Source organism: Otolemur garnettii, unplaced genomic scaffold (assembly GCF_000181295.1).
Source record: "Otolemur garnettii isolate 467f Iridium unplaced genomic scaffold, OtoGar3 scaffold00001, whole genome shotgun sequence".
Classification (NCBI taxonomy): Eukaryota; Metazoa; Chordata; class Mammalia; order Primates; family Galagidae; genus Otolemur; species Otolemur garnettii.
The window spans coordinates 59032070-59053426 of NW_003852396.1; the positions used below are offsets into that span (position 1 = coordinate 59032070).

Genomic DNA, 21357 nt, shown 5'->3' on the forward strand with positions numbered 1-21357 from the left:
TCTAGTCCCCCATCTGGTAGTTCACATTTATGAATTGGTCCCAAGTCCCACGACTGAGCTACATTCAACAAAATAAACCAGTGTTTCCTCAATGTTACTTCAAAAAATAACAGAGACCTGGCCTAGCTGCACAGAGCTTGCTAGTTTAGTTTTTTCCTCCAAAAGTCTTCAAGGCAATTTGGTAACTTCATGCAAATAGCCATGTCTGGATGTCAAATCTTTCCATCCCCTGACATGAGCCCTGATTTGGGCTGCTGACTTTAGCAAGTCTGAATGGGTGGTCAGGTGTAACGTGGAGGGAATCTGCCTGGGTTTGAACCCCACACTTGCTGAGTGGTCTTGGGCAGGTCACTACCCCCAGTACTGGGCTAAAAAAATGAACATTCAGAGGTGTCAGGCCCTAATCCCTGCAACTGGTAAATGTTACCTGATAAGGTTAAGTTTTTGCAGGTATGACTAAATTAAAGACTTTGGATGAAGGGATTCTCCTGGCTCATCAGGGTGGTCCCTGAGTGCCATCGCGAGTGTCCTTAACAAAGAATGGCAGAGGGAGCAGAGACACAAAGAGAGAGAAGGCAGAAGGGTCGGTGCTGATGGAAACAGGGAGAGATGGAAAAAGCTGCTCCCCCTGTGGCTTTGGAGATGGAGGAAGGGGCCATGGGCTAAAGAATGCAGCTCCAGAAGCTGGAAGAGAAACAGGTTTTCCCCCAGAGCTCTGGAGGGGCACAGCACTGCTGACACCTTGATAACATGATTTAGTGACGCTGCCGTTGGACTTCTGGGCTCCAGAACTGTAAGAGCACACATTTCTGTTGTTCAAACCTATCGAGTTTATGGTAGCTTGTAACAGTGGCCATGGGGCATGGATCTGTGATCACCAAACACCAGAAGGGATGGGAGCTGATGAGCAGGGACAGGGACAAGGAGCCGAGAGGTGAGATGGGGTACTGCTAGTCACATACACCACGACTGGGCAACGTCCTGAGGACACAGGGCTGACACTCACAGAGGAACTTCTTGAAGGCCCTCGTGGGGTAACTCTCCACCCTAAAACCCCAGCCAAGGTTTAGACTTTGTAGTCAAAGTCTTGCTCTGTCACTGGGTGACCCTGTGTTAGGTGAAATAATATATCAAGTGCTCAGTGCCTGACTTGGCACATCGCAGGCACTTAAACAAGGCTGGTTTCCTTATGGTCCTCTCAAAGAATCCAGAAGCCGGAGGAGCTCTTCTTATCTTGCTTTCCACTTCCTTCCATTTGATCACTGATGAGATAAGAGAGTCACATGAAGTACAACTCCCACAGCTGCGGCGAAAACCGCTGTCTTGACCCCCTAACGGCACCGTGTAGACCAGGAACTGCCCTTGGTGAAGTTCCCACCAGCCACTCGACAGTCACTGAACACACACTCATTGAGCACCTACTAAGTGCCAGTCACTGGCTGAATCACAACACCAGAGATGTGTTTTTAAGCAGAATAATGTAGTGCAGGGCCCCTGCCAGCTCCAAAAGTGTTTTGCACAGATTAGAAAAAGTTACCCTTTCTGGGCAGACACAGCCTTGTCGGCGCAAGGCTTGGCAGGCAGGAAGCCCCTTTGTGTAAAGAAGAAAGTGCCTCTTCATCCGAGGGGACATCCAGCCCGTGCAGGGGGCAGAGCTTGGCAAGCAGAGAGAGGACTGGACTGGGGCCCTGGGGGCCTCTCATCCAGGGGTCCCGGCTGTACACCATGACCAGCCACACAGTGGCCTTGAAGTTGTGTGTTTTTCTTAAAGATAAATGGGCTCTGTTCAAAAGCTTCTACTATAGACATGTGAAGATGGCCTTTCTTTCATGAAACACGGGTAATAGCTGGTAGTTGTTTTATCTCTTGTGTTAAATATTCTCATTTAACAAGAGGAAAAGTTGACAACAGTCCTTGTTATGGATATTTTACTGACCATAAAATTCAAACTTTGGGGCATCACTGACTGATGGCAGGTGTAATTCAAGCAAAGGAAAGGTCACCATAAAACAACCAATATGGACCCAGTAGGCGCCATATTCACATCTGTGTCCTTGAGTGGCAGAGATCTGTGTGACACCACATCTCAGAACCTGCCAGGTTGCCATGGTAATCGCACTATACCTGTGCAATTACCTAGCAAGTTGCAGTCTTTGTGATGAGAGGGGATACCCAGAAAAAGTAAGGTCTAAGAGAACAGAGGCCTTCTCAAGGAGACCCCAAGAATATGCCTGCAAGGTCCTCCCTGTGGTGACTCAGCTCTTAGGAATTTGTAGAAACGGAACCTCCTGGGATCTGGAGACTAACACTTGCTTCTGCTTCATAAAAGCCCAAGGTTCTGTAAAAGCCAGAGCCCGCATCTTCTGCTTGATTCAGACTGACCAATGAGAAAGGTACCTGTGGGCCAGAACTTTTTGACTGGGGATAAAAAGAAGACTGAATCAATTGAGAAGCGTGGCCATTGTGAATTCTATGCAGTCACTGTGCCAGCTGGAATAAAGCCCTTCCTCTTTTAAACATGGTGTTTGGGTGTTCATTTCTCTCCATGGGGCCTTGTCTTCCTGCAACAGTGACACACAAGATACTCAGAAGAGACATCATGTCATACCAATATTCAGAAGAGAAAGATATTTTCGTGTCTGAGAAATGTATATGCTAGCAGTAAATACCATTCCTGAACGCAGCTGCATGCACGCAGGCACAAGGAGAGTCATTATGCCTCGCGTGCTTTGGTGATTAGATGTGCCTCATCTGAGGTCCACACAGCTGTGGAGTAGGCCGACCTTGGCTCCACAGATAAATCTGGACTTTTCTATTGTAGCCAAGATCCTTCCAGTTGCCAGAAACAGAAAACTGGTCCCAGTAAAAAAGAGCATGCATTGGCTCACGTGACTGAGAAATGAGGGTGTTCATTCCAGGTCCAGCTTGATCCAGGCGCTCAGTGTCAGGACCTGGGGTTCTCTCATGCCATGCGCTCTGCCTTCCCCTGTGCTGACTGAGCACAGCCTCTTCCCTGGTGAGGGCCCCAACACACGCTCTGTTAGCTGCCAAAGTTCTAGGCTTGGATCCACCAGAAAAAGGACAGATTATCTTTCCCAGCAGTTCAAACAAAAGTTCTGTGCCTGTGTCTCGCTGGCCTGAATTATATCATATTGATACAGGGTTCAGTTTCTAGGCCAGAGCAAACAGACTTTTTTATCCCCCAAACCTCGCTCTCTGAATGCAAGCAGATTTCATCCCGGCCAGGCCCTCCTGGAGTGGAAAGCATATCCCCTGCTGCCTTACCTAGGACAGGAAATAAGAGGACCTCATTCATTTGCTAATATATTCATTCGCTCATCTACATGGGATCTGATAATTTTTTTGTCTGCCACCTGAGTGCAACAAACCTTCCAAGGACCTCCCACTGCTCCAAAGCAGTATAGGAACCTCCAGACAAACGACCCATTCTGGGTCTTCCCATTTGGGAATTTCTCCCCCACTGTTTCCCCCTCTCTCTGCCAGGATTTGTTACCCTTCTCTCTACATCCTTCTCTGTAAAATAAACTTCATCCTGTCCCTTACTCACATGGTCTGGGATTTCACTCTTGAAATCTCCAGACAAAGGACCCGTCCCAGGCAGTAACTACCAGTAACACTATGGCTATCATGTGAAGGGGAGGGTTAGTTCTCCAGAATAAAGTCAGGGTATGTAACCAGGGGGGTCAGGGGATGTGGCCAGCCAAGATTACTTTTACTCCAAAAAGGAATAAATATAAGAGATCAGTCCCCAAATAGACATCCCCATGTGGCTCTTTTTTCTCCCCCTAGCTCTCTCCTGAGGCATTCTGCACCTGGCTCCCACCCCCCCACCCCACCACCACCACCACCCCCACTCCCCACCCCCTGCTCTGTGCTCTGAGATCCCAGCCCCTGAGGACTTCCTCGCTAATCCTTGCTGGCCTGCCCCAAACTAGATTAGACACTGGGAGACACAGGCAGGGCAGCTGAGGAAGAGAGGAGGAAGAAGCAGTGAGAGGTCAAAGACCAAAAATAAAAATTATTCCGTGGCACGAAATGAAAGGAAAATGGAATCCAGGTTCTGTGTGGGCAACAGGGGCTTTTATTTCCACCCCGGTGAGGGCGAGCTGAGTTCGAGAAAGAAGTCAGCGCAACGATAAAGATGAATGAGCATTTTAAAGTTTGGAAGCGGGGGGGTGGGGGTGGGGGGGGCTGCCTGTTCACTTTTCTTAGGTGGGACATCCATCGGAAGGGTGGGGGATGGTTGTATTGGGGTGGTCTGCTCTATCTGGATGGGTCCCCACATTGGGCTCTATCAGGCAGGGGTTTTCTTCCCTCCCTGCCCTAGATCCTGTTCATGAACCCGGCGTCCTTCCTTGTCCCTTCTGCCTTTGAGGAATAACAGCTTCCTGCTACTGCTGGTCTCAGAGTCCCTGACCCTGGCCATGTATCTTAACATTGTTCCTTTAAGTCTTTTACTTTAAACAAGGGGTCAGCACAAGCCACTTTAGACCACAAGCCAAATACCACCCTCCCAGTCTCCTTTTGTACAGAAAGTTTTATTGGAATACCAACATGCCTTTAAGCATAATTTAGGTATTACCTATGGCCTTTAGTTGTGACAGAGACTGCATGTGATCTGCAAAGCCAGCAATATCTACTATCCGGCCTGTCATGGAAAAAATTTGCTGACCCCTGTACAAACCATCGGAGGAATTTGATTTCCTGCTGGGACCTGGTCTATTATATCTCCTTATAAAATGTAAGGAGAGAAGCTACTTTGGCTGTGGGATGTGTATGTAAATATGAGAAGATACTAATATAAAAGGCCAAACCTGTTGGCTTGAGAGATAACTACACGGGAAAGAAAGGTGTGCTTTCTTTTTTTTCTTTGTTTTTGTTTTCAAAATATTGCAGGGGTACACATGCCTGACTGCATTTATCTTTTTTTTTTTTTTTTGAGACAGAGCCTCACAATATCACCCTGGATAGAGTGCCATGGGGTCATAGCTCACAGCAACATCAAACTCCTGGGCTTAAGTGATTCTCTTGCCTCAGTCTCCCAAGTAGATGGGACTACAGATGCCCACAACAACGCCCGGCTATTTTTAGAGATGAGGTCTCGCTCTGGCTCAGGCTGGTCTTGAACCTGTGAGCTCAGGCAATCCACCTGCCTTGGCCTCCCAAATACATGTATTGATTTTGTTATGCTTGAATCAGGGTTTTAATTGAGCGCATCACCCAGATAGTGTTCATTGTACCCATTAGAAAGGTTTCACTCACTCTTTCTTCCACCCCTCCCTTGCTTGATTTCTCCTGAGTTTTACTTCCCTCTGTGCCCATGTGTGCTCATCTGTTGGCTCCAATTTAATACTAAGCATGTGTGGTGTTGGTTTTCCATCCTTTAGATACTTCACAAAGGCTAATGGTCTCCAGTTCCATCAAATTGTTGCAAAAGGTCCTAATGCATCCTTCTTCATGGCTGAGTAGTATTCCATAGTATGCATATACATGTTGTTAATCCATTCATGTAATGAAAGACACTTGGGTTAGTGCCACATCTTTGCAATTGTGAATTTTGTTGCAATAAACATTCACATCCAGGTGTCCTTTCAATAAAATGACCTCATTTCTTCTGGGTAAATACCCCAGGAGTGGGATTGTTGATGAAATGGTGGTAGGTCTACTTTTAGCTCTATGAGGAATCTCCATACAGTTTCCCATACAGGTTATACTAATTTGCAGTCCCACCAACAGTGTATAAGCTTTCCTTTCTCTCTGCACCTGTGCCAGCATCCATTGTTTTGGGACAAAAAAAAAAAGCCATTTTAACTGGAATAGGGTGATAGCTCATTGTGGTTTTAATTTGCATTTCCCTGATAATTAGTGACCTTGAACATTTTCTGATATGTTTATTGGCCATTTGTCTATCTTCTTTTGAAAAGCTTCTGTTCATGCCTTTTGCTTATTTTTAAGAGGGCTGTTTGGTTTTTTTCTTGCTGATTTGCGTACACACTTCATAGATTCTGATTATTAGCCCTGTACCCGATATATAGCATGCAAATATTTTCTCTCACTCGGTAGGTTGTCTACTTGCTCTGTTGATTATTTCCTTGGCTGTGCAGATATATTCCTTAATAAAGTCCTATTTATTTATTGTGTTGCTATGATTGCTATTTTCTAGATCTGTGAAATATGACATTGTTTTTTTGTTGTTGCTTTGGTTTTTTGAGACAGGGTCTCGCTCTGTCACTCTAGGTAGAGTGTCCTGGTATCATCCTAGCTCACATCGACCTCAAATTCCTGGGCTCAAGCAATCCTCTTATCTCAGCCTCCTGAGTAGTTAGGCACTTATCACAATGCCCCAACTAATTTTTCTATTTTTAGTAAAGACGGGATCTTGCTCTTGCTCAGGCTGGTCTCAAACTCCTGAGCTCAAGTGATCCACCTGCCTCAGCCTCCCACAGTGCTGGGATTACAGGTGTGAGCCACCACAGCTGGCCTGACATGAGTATTTTGATGAGGATTGCACTGAATCTGTAAATCTCTTTGGGTAGTATGGACGTTTTAACAATGTGAATTCTACTGATCTATGAACATACTATGTTTTTCCATTTGTTTGTGTCATCTGTAATTTCTTTCCTCGGAGTTTCATAGTTCTGTTTCACTTCCTTGGTTAATCAAGTATACTCCTAGGTATTCTATTTTCATTGTAGCTGTTATGAATGGTATTGAGTCTTTGATTTGATTTTCAGCTTGACTGTACTGGTATACAGAAATGCTACTGATTTATGTACATTGATTTTATAACCTGAGACTCTTCTGAACTTATCAATTCTAGGAGTCTCTTGGTGGAGTCTTTGGAATTTTTTTAAATACAGTGAGCCCTGCTCTCTCTATCGCTTCAGTGGCGGGGTCTCAGGTCAGAGAACGCACCCCAATTCTGCTGCTCCCGTCCCACGCTCATACAGACAGCGCACCTGAGTGCTGCAACTTCATCAAGGCAGGCCATTGAAGGGGAAAATCAATATGTAAAGAACCAAAACCAAAATGCTGGATGAAAAAGATGAACATCACTAGGTTTAGAAAATAAAAATGTTCTAAACAGATAAACAGTAAGCAAAGTGCTTTGATTTGTACTGTTTTCCAGTCCATAAAACCCTAATATCCACCGACGTTTCATTAAGAGCTTCCATACCGCTCGGCGTGCCTGCTGCAGCTTGAACAGATTGCTGCAAAAACATTATCCAAACTGCAGACCCAATCTTTTGCAATGTTTTACATGGGTGCTAAATGGGGGAGAAGTCTGATCAATCATGGACAGAACACCAGTTTAGAGGAAAAGTAAATGCTGGAGTTAAATGAACAGTATCTATCATTCTGCAATGCGGTTCTTCTAGTCAGAAAAAAAAAAAATAGTAGGCAAAGAACATTTATTGGAGTGAGAAAAAAAAAAAGAGTAATGAACGCATGCAACCAGATCCTCCTTTGGCTTTCAGAAACAGAGAGAGTTTGTGTTTTGAATGATAACTTCAGTGAAATAAGTGTTCAAATTATGTCAGAAAATGGTTTGTTTGGACTCCTAGCCCTTGGCAATCCCCAAACTGAATAATACTCCAGTTTATGAATCCCTTACTAATAGATCAAAGCCTCTGGACAACTATTGTTGCATTCATCCTCTCGGTGGCCCCACTGGAAGCTTTCTAAATGACCAGTGAATTGCAAACACTATATAGGGCTCTTTTCTTTGGTGACCTGCACCGTTCTGTGGCTACAAGGAAGAGAATAAAACACCGGCCAGGAAACCCGCACCCTGAAGTGGGTTCTGGGCTGTGCAGCTGAGAAGCTTCGAGCAAATCTTTAAATCACTCCCACACTCACTTTCTTTACCTGTAAAATGGGACCCACACCTCTTCCCTGCCTCTACCTCAGGTTCTTGTAAATTCAGTTGTTCACGCTTGGTGGGTGACTACTGAGCATGGTGATGTGTCAGGAGGGTGCAGGGTAAGGAGGGAGGCGCAGCTGCTGCCTGTGGGGCTCAGGGCAGTGGAGAGAACAGGATGCCCAGGGGCAATGTTGTGAGGAAAGCCTCCCTGAAAGCACCTAGGAGGGACCTGTGCACCAGGCAGCCTTCTGGGAGGAGATCTCTGCATGTCCCAAAGGAGAAGGGGGCAGGCTGGAGTGGAATGAAAGGAAGCAGATCTAAGCCAGACCCAGATATCCAGGGCCTCCTCGTTCTGTTAGGAGTTTGGACTTGCCCTGGAAAACAGTGGAGAGCCCAAGGAAGGGTGTCTGTGGGGGGAGGTGGCCTGATTCCATGTGCAGTAGAAAGGCTATCTCCGCTAGCCCAGCCCAACAACTGTCCCTGGAGGGGCTACAGAGGGGAGGCTGGAGTCAGGGAGGCCCTGGCTCCAGTAAGTGATGAGAGAGAGGGAGTGGGGATGCGGGGAGCAGGTGGATGTAAGGTGTGGCATTGACGGGAGGAGGACAAGAGAGCCTGGGGAGAACAGGCCAGGAAGGCCTCCAGCAGGAAAGTAGGTTCTGGCTTAGACAAAAGGGCAAAGGCTGATTGTTTACAGGGAAGGAGCTCGCTTGAAGGTGGTGCCCTATGCAAAGTAAGGTCGGTACACAGGAGGTGCTCTGTGTTTGCTGACTCAAAGTGGAATCTATTTGCACAGTTTCATTCTCCCCCCATCTCTGTTAACACCGCCCTGCCCCTCATCCTGCACATCACTGCCTGGTAAATCTTCTTAAAACACCAATTTGTCTGTCAGATTTAAATGGCTCATTTAAATGGCTTGAGATTTCCCCAGACACCACTCAAAGCCCCTGTGCTCAGTGCCCCAGATGCGCTAGTCTGGGACCAGCTTCTGCTCTGCTTTGGTCAGACGGTCCAGACAGAGTGGCACATGACCCATTCACCTCTGGGCCTTTCCTCAGGCTGGACCCCCTCCCCCTGCACAGGCCTTTCCTTCATTCTGCCGTGGCAAATTCAAATGGGAGAATCACAGTGGAGGGAGAAAAAGAAAGCAATTCCCTCTGGACTCCTGTTGCATCTGCTAATTCAAGCCAGTCCTTGACATCCAGGCAACTCATAGGGGTTGTGGCTGAGAACTTTGCAAGAGAAGAGAAATAAGAGGTAAATCCATCTAGGTTCAAGATATATTGGCAAACAAGCTATGCCTTAAAACATCCTGCTAGCATATCCCAGAGTCCTTTTGATTTTGAAACATGTTTTTAAAGCATGAGTGGATTATGATTGTCAGGAAAAAAAAGCAGTTTTCTTCCAGGCCTTAAGCTAGAAAAACTGCTATTCCCGTTCTCTCTGCAAATGAGCACACTTTAGCACGCCCCACTGCGAAATGAAGGCAGTCACTTTATGCCTGGGAATTACCAAAGATTTACTTGAAAGTGCTACCTCACACTCAGTGGGAAATAAGTCTAAATGAAAAGGAAAACAATTAGCCCAAATGTGCAAACCTCAACGGTGTTGATTGGTTGGTTGGTTGATTGATTTTGAAAGCTCAATTTTATTTCTAGAATCCCAAATTGCAAAAACAAACAACAAAATCCCCAGTAGCTGAAGTTCTTAAGTGAGAAGCCCCTGGGGCAAGTACGGACAGGGGTATTTTGAAGGCCACCTGCCTGTGTGTTTGAGCCCTACAAGGACCTTGGGAAAGGTGGCTACTTGGACAAATTGGACCTTCAAGTTGCAATCCATCAGGCTTAGAAAGCTACAAAGCCGCCTGAAACAACAAACAAATCTTCGTCATCTTGTCTGTCCCCTGCATTTCCCCACTGGAACATGACAGGCCTTCAGCCCCAAGACTGGTTTCACTCTTTATCCAGTCGCTACGGCAGTGTTTCTCAAAGCACAGTCCAAGAACCACCTGCACCTGCATCAGAAACACCTGGACACACATGCTCAGTACACTTCTCACACCTGGGCCCAATCTTGGCAGGTTCCGTTTCTCAACACCATCAGGGCAGTGGGAATAGCAAGTCTCTTTTTCTTTCCGGTCCATTGGCATTGTCCTGGCATTGTTCTCCACTTATCCAGCTTAAGGTCCCTGGTTATTTGTTTGCTAATATCCTAAACTTCCTTGCAATTCTACTGTGCCCTACAATTCTACCACGTTCCTCCAGTAACGCACCTCTTGTTCACCTGTACAAGGTTGTGAAATCTCTTCAAACTGCAATTTCTAAATTACCAACCTCCCAACTGTCTACCACCTGACCTCATTTCTAATTCTATGACGGGGGTTTGGCGGGGGTAGAGTGTCATGGCATCACAGCTCACAGCAACTTCAAACTCCTGGGCTCGAGTGATTCTCTTGCCTCAGCCTCCCCAGTAGCTCAGACTACAGGTGCCCCTCACAATGGCCAACTAGTTTTTTCTGTTTATGGTAGAGACAGAGTCTCAGGTGTAGCTCAGGCTGGTATGGAACTCCTGACCTGAAGCAATCCACCCTCCTCAGCCTCCCAGAGTGCTAGGGTTACAGGCAGGAGCCACCTGGCCTCTCTGAGGATTTAGAGTCAGCCACAGGAGAATTCCATCCTCCTCTAGATAACAACGCATATACACCTGTCTACACTGGCACCAACCTTCACCTTGATTCTCGATCCCACCCCACCCTGCTTCTCAGAACCTTACATTATCAATATGCCTCCTCTCTCCAGTGTGGTCAACCATTTCTTTTCAATTGAATCCTTCTCTTTGGCTCTTTTTTTTTTTCTCTGTAGAGCATCATTAAAGTGGCAAATTAGTACAGATACTCTCTCCAGTATCCCAGGAGGAAAATCAGTGAGGACATACTGTACACTTGACAACCACAGCTGACAGTTAATGTGTTTGTTCTCTACAAATCCTTAATGAAATAAAGCATATGTTTCAATATAGTTTTTAACAACTTTTTATTGCAGAAATTTTAAAATATGTTAAAAAGCAGCAAAACTTGTATAATGAACTCCTATTTACCCATTACCTAGCCTCAACAATTATCACCATTTTAGCAATCTACAAAAAGCTGTCTGGATAGTATCCAGCCATGTATGTCTCTATTTTTCATATTACATTGTGGGATAGTTTCCAGAGAGCCCTTGCTTATATTTTAAGGCTAATTCCACGTATCGAGTCCCCACAGTATGCATCTCTAACTGATAAGAGTATATTTTAAAAAACATAACCCCCATGTCATTATTATAGCTAAATAATTAATAGTGATTCCCTAATGTCACTTAATACCCAGTCCACATTTCATTTTGCCAGTTGTCTCAAGTGCGTCTTTTTATAGCTGGGTTGTTTAATCAGGATTCGAATAGGGTTCCCATATTGTATGTTTTTGTTTTGTCTCTTATTCCTGTCCTACAACAGTCTCCTTGCCATCTCCAGAAGTTCCCTATCTTCCCTGTCTTAATTTCATCCACTTTCACCTACTCTTCAACCCTTGGGGTCTGCCTTCTGCACCTGTCACTCCCTGAAACAATGACCTCCATCCCTCCAAATCAAACAGACATTTCTTTTTTGTTTCTGTTATACAATTTAGTAGCTTTAAACAGGAATTTATTTGTATCCTTCAAGATTCCTGGGTTAACCGGAATCAGCTGAGCAGATTCTTACTGGGGCTTTCTTGAGGGTTAGAGGCATCTGAAGCCTTGACATCCAGGATGGCTTCTTTTCTCACATGGCTGGTCTCCAGGTTGGATCAGTGACAACTGGGGACCAACCAGGCATCTCTCTCTCTCTATTTCAAAGACCTGGATGGACATGGCAAGGATTCATGTGATCTTGGAAGTCACATAGCATCCTGTCTGCTTCAGTCTGCTGGTTAAACAACCCCCATTCAGGGTGGGAGGGCACTACCCAAAGGTGTGAGTTTCAGGAAGATGGTTCACTGGGCAGCCATCTGGGGAGATGAGCTAGCACACTTCTTCTTTGACCTTTCAACAATTATCAGCATCTCTGTGAACTGTCTGCTTTGTGAAACACTCTGTTCCCTTGCTCCCCTAACACACCACTTATCTGTTCCCTTTTATCTCTGTTACAAAATCCTCTCAGCAGTCTTTGGGGGGGCCCATGCTCCACTGCCCGGTCCTCTAGGCCTTGTCCTATGTCTTTGCGTCTTTTTTCTCCCAAAGCCTTTTCTCACAGGTTCACCGTCTTGGACCCACCTTTTGGATATTCCAAAGGCACATCAAACTTACCATGTCTGACTAAACCAAGAATCAATTCTCGAAGAGGCCTACTTGGGGGCCTCTTCTGGAATTCTTCATGTCATCTAATGCACCCTCATTTCCTCCAGTCACACAGAAACTTGAGGGTCATCCTTGACACCTTGCTCTTTTTCTCTTTCTCATTGAATCTATTCAATGGATTACCAAAACATTACCTCTAAAATGCTTCTACCCACTGTTTCCCACCTTCACCACCTTCTGTCCAGGCTACCATTCTCTCCCCGGTCATCTAGGACTATCCCTAAAAGAGGCTGAGCCTTGGGGTCACTCAAGCTTAGTTCCAGCCACAGTACTGACCCTTAAAAGGAAGCCTCACTGCACTGGCATCTTTTATTGGCCCCTTGAGATCTTATTAAAGATAGAAAGTCAAAAATCCAAATTTAATGATGGCTCATCAAAGTGTTGTGTATTCTGCAGCCTCTCACCTCTAGTGTGAGGCCCAAGGCAGACAACTCATATTCCCTTCCTTAGGATACCTGGTCTCCCTGCATCCTCTCTTGTCCCCAAAATCTGCTCTCCACACAGTCAAAGGAATGATTTTTTGAGAAATGAAAATATGAATCATGTTTCCTGCTTAAAACTCTAATGACTTTTCATTGATCTTAGGATAAAGGCAAAAAAAGGAAAAAGAAATTCTTAGCATTGCCTATGTGGGGGACACAATCTATCCTCTTCCTTGTTACAGCAGATGGACAGCAAAACAAAAACTCAAACTCAATCTTACTTGAACAATAAGGAACTTTAAGATCCCGTATAGCAGGAAGTCCTGAGGTAGGATGGCGGCCTTCGGGGCAGGTTGATTCAGCAACTCAACCTTTATCAAGACAAACGTTCTTTCCCTACCTCTGCTCTGCCGGCCTCAGGGTCAGCCCCCTCCCAAGAGATGATGGAGCAGCAGCAGTTCCAGTCTTCACATCCAGGATAGACAACACTCAGCCGAACTTGTTCCTGTGACTTGCTCTTGGGAGCAAGGAATGCTTTTCCCAAGTCCCCTAGGAAGTTTTCTTTCACTTTTTATTTGCCAGAAGCTTATAAACCAACCAAACATGGGGAGAGGGATTATTCTCTTAAACCGGGAGTGAAGTTACTGTTCCCTGGGGCACAAAGCTGTGTCAAGAGAAGCTTCGATTCCTGAACAACATGGGGATTCCCTTGGGAAGGAAGAAGGGTGTAGGGGCTGCTGGGGAGGCGTGGCTAGTGCCCCTCTCCTGTGACCTGGCTCCACCCTCCCCTGACTCTGCGCTGCAGGCACTAGGCTTCCTTCGGGCCTTGTCTGCATCTGCTTCCTTCCTGCACAGCTTTTGCGCATGCTCTTTCTGCCCTGGGAAGTAAAGCCAACTAATCCTTCTGACCCGAGGAAATAGAATTTGTCTTCAACCCTTATAAATTCAAAGCTAGGACAGATCTCTGTAACAAAAACACATTAACAAGAGGAAAACAAGTTCATGGACACTGCAGGGCACGCTGAAGAAACCTCAGTAAAAGGTGACTCAAAGCAGCAGCTCAGAACTCTCACTTAAACAGCATCTTCAGCAAAGAACAAGACATGAAGACAAGTGACAAGACAAAGGAAAGCAGTTCTAGGCTTCCAGAGCTGGAAAATGACGGGAAAGCAAATATATGCAAGTAAGCTAGTGAAGCTAGTGGACTAAGGTCCGTTTGTGGCTTCCTCTGGTGTCCTATCTGGCCTGATAAGAGCTGTCCGTCCCCAGTTAATGAGAATTTATATTCTGTCTTTCAGTAGAAAGGCAAGGAGGCTAGAAAGAGCTCTTCCTTTGTTTGTGGCTTCTTAACTGCCTTTAACTCAAAAATATTTAAGTCAAAGTGGCTGCTGTGGTGTGGAGATGGTTTTTTGGCCCCTGCGTGGCTCATTTTGAAATTTGACCCTGGATGTTGGAGATGGGGCCTGGAGGGAGGGGTTTGGGTCATGGGGATGATCCCAGGAGAATGGCTTCTTGCCAGTCCTTGGTGATGAGTTAGCTCTCTGACTTCCTATGGAGAGTTCCCTCCCGTGCTGGTTGTTAACGAAGACCGTGGAACCTTCCCCCTGGCTCTGGCTTCTGCTCTCTCACCACGAGATCCCTGTGCACATCGCGACCTCTCCTCCTTCCCCGTAAGTGGAACAACCTGCAGCCAGGCACAGGTAGGTATTGCTGCCATGTCTCTCGTACAGGCTGCCAAACCGTGAGCTTAATAAACCACTGTCCTTTCTAAACTACTTAGCCTCATATATTCCTTTATAGCAACACAAAAATGGACCAAGACAGGGGCATATGTGGGGGTGACATATTCTAGTTCCTCTCACTTTCAGTGGCAGCTGAGCAGTTGAAGCTTCACTCCCTCTTGGATACTACCCTGGTCTCTGGGATAAGATCATACTTATCACATAAGATCATAAGATCCTTACTACATAAATGCTCTTAGTGCTAGGACTGTTGAGTTCCAAGGCAGCTGCCTGGGTCCTAAAATATTGGGGTTTGGGGCGGCTATCTGTGCCCTCGGTTCTTGGTGTGCTCATGGTCTAAAAATGACCAGACACCCCAAAGTAAGGAAAGCATGAAACAGAGTTTATTGAGAAAGGCAAGTTTGCAGAGTAAGAGCACGAGGCTTACAGGGCAAGATATGTTCCCCATAGACAATGAACAGGCCCACATTGTCACAAGAAAAAAGGCTTTGAATATGGCTGGGGGATTCTCTTTTATATTGCCTGGGCCAGGCCTACTTTGTGATTCAATGATCACCTTGGAACCAAAGTCTTACTGCCCATGTAGACCTCCCATGAGCTTCTCTGAGAGCCTATGGTGCATGGGAGTGGACCACAATGTAGATTTATGCAAATGATATGATAATCAGTCTTAAGGCTGTTCTAGGTCACCTTCAAGACCCTATTGTGCTTGCCACTAGGCCAGTCTTCTATATCCTTTTGCGGTTGACATGCTAAATTCTGAATGGTAGATTAGTAAGGCCTTCCTTCCTCCCCAGGTGTGACAAAATTAAGTGGGTGGCACCAAGATGGGGGTCTGGATGCCCTGCCCTTGTCCTCCTTTCTCAGAAGAGCCAGATTTCTAACTACCTCCCTAACAGGAACCTCTTCCTTGAAGCATTCACCACTGCTGAGGTTGTATACTGATTTGTGAGATTATTGTATTAGCATTTCTCCCCTGTTAGACTATAAGCACCATGAGGGCAGGGACCATGTCTGATTTTGCCCACTGCTGTATTCTTAGTGTTTAGCACAGTATCTGACACAAAGTAAACATTCATAAGAAAATGAAAAAAATCATGAGTTGCATGAATGAAGGAGTTTGAGATTAAAGTTAAGCTGACCCAGGGGTCAAAGAACCTATAGCCCCAAATGAGAAACTTCTGAGAGTGAAGGAACAAGAGGACTTTTAATAATTAAGCCAGAACAACAGATAAACAAAGACATTTTCCTGCAAACCAGGATTTATGGTCACTCTCCCTGCCTTTGGGCATTGCCCTGGAGTCTTTCCAATTCTTTAGGACAGAATGGAGCATGCATTTTCAAAGGACCATACTAGGGCATCTTTCTTGGAGTTTCCAAGATAACCTTATTTATGTTTATGAAACTTTGAGGCAGATCATGCAACTCAAGCACAAACCCCTTGGGCAGTGTTTTTCGACATTGTTCATCTCCGGCTCGGCGCCTGTGGCTCAAGTGGCTAAGGTGCCAGCCACATACACCTAAGGTGGCAGGTTCGAATCCAGCCCAGGCCTGCCAAACAACAATGATGGCTGCAAATAGCCAGGTGTTGTGGCAGGCGCCTGTGTCCCAGCTACTTGGGAGGCCGAGGCAGGAGACTCACTTGAGCCTAGGAGTTGGAGGCTGCCATGAGCTGTGATGCCACAGCACTCTACCCAGGGGGACAGCTCGAGGCTCTGTCTCAAAAAAAAAAAAAAAACATTGTTCATCTCCAGGCACACTTGAACCTATTGTTAAACTTCCATGACACACTTCAATTATGTTGATTAAAAAAAAGAGTAAAAAATAGAATATACTTACTGTGCTTTGACCTTCATTCTAAAATAATTTAATTAATGATCTTTAAAATTTTTCATGGCACATCTAAGATCCAGGGTGCCATGACACTGGAAGGCATTCACTGCCCTAGAGTGTCCAAAGATTGCACAGAGCTTTTCTTCATATCTTGACTATAGAGAAATGGACTTGCTTATTTACTGTTAGTGAGACTATCAATTGCCATACCTTTCCAGACAGCAATTTGGCAGTTTATCTTCAGAGCCTTCAGAAAGGCAGATACATTTGACCTAGCAATTTTACATCTAGGAATTTATACCACAGAATAAGCAAGTAGCACTCAAAGATACCTGTACAAGAATTTATTACATACCTCCCCCCAATGCTCTACCCTTCCCTGTATCCACAACGTTTGCCCCTTTACGGAAATCCCACTCTCTGTACTTCGCACATGGTTTGCTTTGGCTATCAGGATGCAAGCAAATGTGATATCAGCACAGCCTGGCACAAGTGCTTGCACACTTCTGCTTAGCCTGTTCTGCTGAGTAGCCATGAGGACAAGCCCATCTTAGCCTCCTGAAGGATTGATTAATCACCTAGAATAGCCTGTTGCCCTCCTTGTTCTGGTGGTGGCCATCCTAGAGCAGCTTACAGCCAGCCATCCCAAGCATGTGAGTGAGCAGGGTAAAAATGAAGATACCTGCTCAGTTACTCAGCAGCTGACCACAGTCATGAGTAAGCCCAGCCCAGCAGTGACCTGACAAGCTGTGTACCTTGTAAACAGTTTATTCTTACATGCCACGGGTAAGTTGCGGTTGCTTATTACTAAGAACTACTATAGTATGTCGGTGCATATATGGTAACAACTGCTGTCTAAACTTCCCACAAGTGAGCAATGATGCAATATCATTCAAAGATTAAGAGTGCTGATATAGGTTCAGGACCTGTAGCTCAAGCAGCTGAGGAGCCAGCCACATACACTGGAGCTAGTGGGTTTAAACCCAGCCCAGGGCTGCCAAACAACTACAACAACAACAAAATATCCAGGCATTGTGGCAGGTGCCTGTAGTCCCAGCTACTTGGGAGGCTGAGGCAAGACAATTGCTTAAGCCCAAGCGTTTGAGTTTGCTGTGAGCTTTGACAGCACAGCCCTCTACCTAGGGCAACAGTGTCATACACTGTCTCATAAACCTCAAAAAACAAACAAACAAAAAAGAGTGCCGATGTAAACCAGGTATGGTGGCTCATGCCTGGAAATCACAGCACTTTGGGAGGCTGAGGTGGGAGGATCACTTGAGCCCAGGAGGTCGAGGCTGCAGTGATCTCTCGTCAGGCCACTATGGGCCAGCCTGGGTGGCAGAACAGGACCCTATCTTAAAACAAAACAGAAGATGTAAAGAGTATCCATTTAGGGATCATCTCTATAGTTCATCACCAAAGAAGTTTCTCCAAAAGCTCAGAGCACCAAACACCATGAGGAGGAGATGCAATGTTCTCTCCTGAGTGTGAAGCCAGCTCTAGGGGTTGCTTCACTGCAACAGCCATTTGCCAGTGAGGATGGCTCTTCTCTTCCTGGAGTGTCACAAAGAGGATGCAGTCTGAGCGGTTAAAAAGGGAAGAAAAGAAAGAACACGAATGCTGATGTAGATGTACATGATTAGAAATGTTCACAATAGACTGATAAATTACAGAAGGACTGGGAAGTAGGTTGCAAAACAACGTAACATGATGCCACTTTCATACAACATACATGTATACATTTTCATATGAATGCACCACGTCCAATATACAGAAAGATGCTCAGAGGGGATATTTCTGCATGGTAGGATTTGAGGTGATGTTCGCTTTTTGTGTATCTGTGTTTATCTGTAGGAATATGTATCACATATAATTTTTCATGGGGGAAAAAATATCTCTCCTGTAGGGTACAACATTTTTTAAAAATATCTTTTGGTTTATCACTAGATCACTAGAATGTGTTTCAAGCACCTTTTGTTGAGAATGGTCAGGTGCTCATGCTTCTAGCAGCAAGCTGTGGGTGTTGGGTGCTTGATAACATCACCTCTTCCTGGATTCACTAAGATTGTAGTAGCAGAAGACATTTATCTGATCCCACTGGCAAACCCAAGAAGCTCTGTGGATGGGGCTGGCTCTGTGGATGGAACCCCCATTAGGGATCCATCCTGGTGGGGACAAGGTTACTGCCTACTCTACTGAGAGCAGAGTGGAGGCTCCCAGTATCTACCTGCCTACAGGGCTTAGTTGTAACCCTTGGGCAAACAAAAGAGTACTTTTTCTAATTTGCTACTGACAGGGTGTCAGATTTCGTATATTTAGAATAAGAAATTCAATGCCCCAAGGCAGGACAACTATATGAACAACTTAATCCTTCCAAAGGATAAAAGGACTTTCTTTTCTTTTCCTTTTCTCCTCTCTTCTCTTCTCTTTTTTTCTTTCTTTCTTTCCTTCCTTCCTTTCTCCCTCCCTCCCTTATTTTTTTCCTTTCTGCCTGTTTTCCTGCCTGCCCGTCATCCTTTCTCTGTCTCTCTGTTCTCAGAGTCTTGCTCTGTTGTCCAGGCTAGAGGGCCTTCGTGTCAGGCTAGCTCACAGTAACCTCCAACTCCTAGGCTTAAGCGATCCTTCCTAGTAACTGGGACTACAGGCCAGCAACCACCAAGCCCTGCTAATTTTTTCTATTTTTAGTAGAGGAAGGAGAGTCTACTCAGGTTAGTCTGGAAATCCTCCTCTCAAAGAATCCTTCTGCCTCTGCCTCCCAGAGAACTAGGATTACAGGCATAACCCACCACACCACATCTAGAGGATGAGTCATGATTAGTCTGAATAAATCATGGGATTCTCCTTACCTGTCTTTGGACCTTGCACAGACATGTGACACAATTCTGGCCATGCAATGTGAGGGGAACTTATGGGAAAATTTTCTTCCTAGTAAAGGAAGAAAACACTCCTTTTTTCCCTCCTTCTGGTTCTTGGACATTATCCTGAAGCTACCTGAACTAACCAAGCTATAGTTGATATCTAACTTACAGCTTCTTGTTACATGAGATGATGTTTTCTTATTGTTTTAGTAACTTCTGATGGGATTTTTGTTGAAGTTGATGATTTACCTGTAGCCACACTCAGCAGATCAGCATACACTAAACTGATCAATTTACTCATTTGAAACTTGCTTTCCCTCTTCATTGGTTCAGCCCTCTGCTAAGTGTTACTTCTCTTGCTCTGGTTCCTTTCCCTCATTAAGAATGGAGGTGAACCTGAGAGATGACCATGTACTTGGGTCTCTCCATATAGGCACATAGGGAGAAATGCAAAGCAATTTAAAAATGAAAGAAAGCAATTATGCATGAATATCTCTTTTGTATCATCACCCTTCCTCATCCTTTGGTTGGGAGGATTCCTTGAACTCTTATGGGAGGGTGGAGGGATAAAAATAAATATAAAGGAAGAAAGCGGAGGCATGCCCAGGGGAAATTATATAAACTCTTCTGGATTCACAGCAAGTGCTAGAATTCTCTGGTAATTCCCACAGAAGCCAAGACTACCTCTGGAACAATCTGCTGGAAACCACTTATGTCTTGCAGAAAATCAGCTATTACAAGGGTAAAAGATATGCTAGCCTCATTCCTATGAGTCTGGATCAATCCCAAGGACCCAGGCAGGCCTATGACAAAAGTTATGAACAAGTAAAGACTGTCACACTTACTTTCCCACGCCCTTCCTAACTTTCTCCTTTATTTTTCTAGCTCTGATTTCATTCTCCTCCCTGTGCCTGCTCCCACTCCTTCTCCTCCCTCACTCAGCAGTTCATATCCTGCTTGCCTGATGAGCACAGAAGGTACTGAGCCGCCTACCTCAGGACACTTGCATTTCAGTAGGGAGCTCTTACATGCCCAAAGTAATGCTTCTTTATTGCTAGAAATTCAATTCTGTAGATTGGCAGTGGGGGACATGTTTGGCCTCAAACATAGAGCTTCTTCTCCAGTGCAGCTGAAGTGGGGTGAGGCTACAAAGACTCACCAGTCTATGGGGATGTATAGGGTCACAAGGAAATTACCTCACACTCCACTGTCCTCTGTCAGCTCACACAGAACCTTATCTTCCTCTCCTATAACCACACCCCCTGCCTAGCTTATCCTCCTCTCCTTCAGTTTAAGTGTAGACGTTCCTTCCTCTAGAAGGTCATCCCTGATGGAGCCCCAAGTCTGGGTCCTGTCCCTCTGATATACCCCCAAAATACTGAAGGCCTTTCTGAGTATGTGTCCTGCTGATTTGCAATCTATGCATGCCCAGTAAACCAGTACCCAGCACATCCCAGACATTTAGCAGGTGCTCAGTTTACTGAAAGACTGAATAAACATACAAGGTCTGACAACTGAGTTCACAGACTCATCCTAGAAAAATTGCTATGTACCTTATAGCTATATATCACTATTCAAGGTACTCCCCTTGAGAAACTGCACCAACATCAGTACCTAATCCACACGTCAAAGCAATTTTGGAACTCTTTATCTGGAATAACCATCAGAGCTGTCATTGTATGGCACCCCAAAACACTCAACAACAATGAACACCACTCAGCAAGACACTGTCACATGTTAACACAAACACAGCTGCGAGACACTGATATATCAAGGTTATGAAATCTTACCCAGTTGTTTGTACAGTGCTATCAATGTAAGTGCATGATGGCAAGTGAACTTAATTGTCAAACCTCATACAATGACTGTTCTGATGGTCATTCTAGAAAAAGAGTTCCAAAATTGATTTAAAGGATGAACTAGGCACTGGCATCAGTGCATAGCTTTCCTAGGGGAGTACTTCAAAGGTGACTGTAGCTACATTCAGCAATGAGGAAGGCAGCACTTCTTAAGTTACAGATGAGTTACAGAACTTAATTGTCCAACCTCATATGTTCACATACACATATATATGTGTAGATGCCAACATTTATAAACACATATAGCTCTGCAGAGACCACGACCATCTTCTTCCCATTGTACTCTCTGCACCCAGTCAGTGCTGGGACTGTGTTTGGCAAACAGCATTAATTGATTAACATAGATCTTCATAAGAAAAATATTTGCATCTGTGCTGCTACTGATAAT

General features: G+C 45.2%; 1 non-coding gene across 1 annotated transcript; it reads left to right on the forward strand.

Moving 5' to 3' along the window:
- Positions 1-17630: 17630 nt before the first annotated feature.
- Positions 17631-17841, forward strand: LOC111724773. Its single transcript, XR_002772999.1, has one exon. It is a non-coding gene; the product is annotated as a small nucleolar RNA U3 (small nucleolar RNA).
- Positions 17842-21357: the final 3516 nt, after the last annotated feature.